Below are 2,528 nucleotides of genomic sequence, written 5' to 3'. Positions count from 1 at the left end.
TGTAGCCCGAGCTCTGATACCACTTGTTGAACGCTGTGGAAGCCAAACAACCAAACCAACGTGCTACGAGAAATCAAATTAAATGAACGTCGAGAGAAGGCCAAACGAACCAAATCAATATCACAAACACAATCAACCAATTTTAACGTGATTCGACAAATTGCCTACGTCCACGGGACAAGAAGGGGATAGGGTTTTTTACTAATAGAGAAGAAGAATACAAACTGAGATTACAAATCACTCAAACTCACCAATTAATCTCACCAACAAATCTCTAATTCCCTCCAAACAAAATCCTAACCAATAGCTCAGAAAATACCTCTTTTTTGTGCTCCAAATATCCCTAATTTTCTTCTCAATTCTCCCTTCCAATTGTTCCATATATATAGAAATCTTAAAATCATAAACATACTAGGAATTCTAAAACAAAAAACAAAACAGATTAGGAATCCTAGTAATATGTTACCAAAACAGATTTGGAATCATGTTACCAAAACAGATTAGGAATCTCAATAACATATTACCAAAACAAATTAGGAAACATATTAGGAACCTGCTATTCAACAAATATATGAAAGATTTGGGGACTAATATTGATGATAACCTATAAACAATTATTTAAGCAGTGGATGATATGCTTTGCCTGAATTATTCTACTCAAAGAAAATAAATATAAAAATAAAAGGTGATTCCCTTTCTACTTACTTTTTCTATATTGTTCGAAACATAAACAATAAAATTTACTTCTTTTATTAGAGCTTAGCAAGAGATGCAACCCAATTCTCCTTTGATTTTAATTTAAAGATATAAATTAGAATAATCGAGCAGTTGCCTCTCTCTTACGGGCCTATTTAGTTGTCAAAGGACGCAGGAAAACACAATTATGGGGAATCGACTCATTATAACAATTTCTCTTCTTTTGTTTGGTTGTAAAAAGAAAATTTGTACAAAGTGCATTGGTCCCGGAAAATTTTGAACCTTTAAAAATGTACTTAGTGCCTTGATCTCAAAAAAGGAAACTCATTTCCAAAAAATGAGCCATAAATAAGGCTTGGAAATGGAAAATTGGATCCCAGAATACAGTTTCCATGGATCATATCCTAGGGTTAGCTTTATAGGAAATTAACCTTTTTCCCCTTTCTGACTCTAATTTATCAACAATATAAATCCAAATATTTTTTATTCATGAACTAAAACAGAAATTTTTAATATAAAAGCTTAAACCATTTTTTCTTATGCACACTAATTTATCTATGATAGAACTCCCAAAAATATTTTATCCATAAATTCGAAAGAAATTTATAAGTAAAATGCTTAACCATTTGGCTTTTTTCACACAAGTATCGCAGCAACGAACAAGTCAATTTTACTTGTTTATATCTGACACTCACTAGGTAGGGTATATTCAACAAAATCAAAGTGTTTTCATGAAATAATATTCTTTCAACAAAATCAAAATTTTTCATGAGAAAAAAAGCCTTTTTAGTGAAGTCAAAGTTTTTCATTAAAAATAGTTTTTTCAATAAATTACAATTTTTTTATAAAAATTTTGAGTCTTTTAAACAGTTCAGGATATGAAGAGGAGATCTCAATCACTTTATAATTACCTTCAAAAATCTATTTTTACTATAGAAAACGAATGGAGAAGATCTCAACCATCAAATCTGATGTAAAATTAATGTCTCCTATAAGGAGAAATATTAATGGAGGAGAGAGATTTCTCAAGAAGAGAAGGGGAAATTAATGGAAGAGAGAGAGAAAGAGAGTAAATATAAGAAAATGGGTGCCAAATTGGAGTTTGGTTGAGTTAGAGAGCAACGTGTCAACTTCTTCGGCCACCGCCATTAATGCAATGGGACAGGATCGTGAGCGCTATTCAAAATGGGAGAGGAAAGGACAATTTTGAAATGTTTTTTTTGGAAAAAATACCACATAAAGATAGAGAGGTGTTATATAGATTCGGTTTAAAAATAGGTCAAATGAGTTTTTAAATAAGTTGTGGTAAAATTTTGGGTCAAAAGACAAAAACCTATAAAATGTGACTTTAGCGCAATCAGCTTGATTGGGTTCGGGCTGTGTGGATACTGCCTGGTTTTATTATCTAGCAGAAAGCCAACAAGTAATGTCTTTTTGCTCGATCTAGTATACTGTGATGTTGGCCAGCCAATTACTTATTAGCAATTTGGATTTGTTTATGTTGAACCAGGCTGCACTTATGCACTAGTTATGACTCGAGTATTAAGTCTTTTTTTTATGAGCCTAATCATTAGTCAGTGAAGATCTACACTTACAAATAATTGTCAAGAGAGGAGGAAAATAAAGGAGGAAAAGCTTGTTATTGTTTTCCTTACTGTTCTTCGCTAAGGGGCAACTGAATTTTTATACGTAGACTGATAGTCTGCATCTAGCGATAGTTGAGATTTTTTTTTTTTTTAAAGGCTCAATGTAATGCATATAACACCCTAAATTTATTAGGATTTTCTTGGGTAGTTTATTTTTTAAAAAGCAAGGGCTTAATTGCGTGTAGC

Source organism: Asparagus officinalis, chromosome 1 (assembly GCF_001876935.1).
Source record: "Asparagus officinalis chromosome 1, Aspof.V1, whole genome shotgun sequence".
Classification (NCBI taxonomy): domain Eukaryota; kingdom Viridiplantae; phylum Streptophyta; class Magnoliopsida; order Asparagales; family Asparagaceae; genus Asparagus; species Asparagus officinalis.
The sequence above is the reverse complement of the archived record's forward strand: the minus strand, read 5'-3'. Positions refer to the sequence as shown.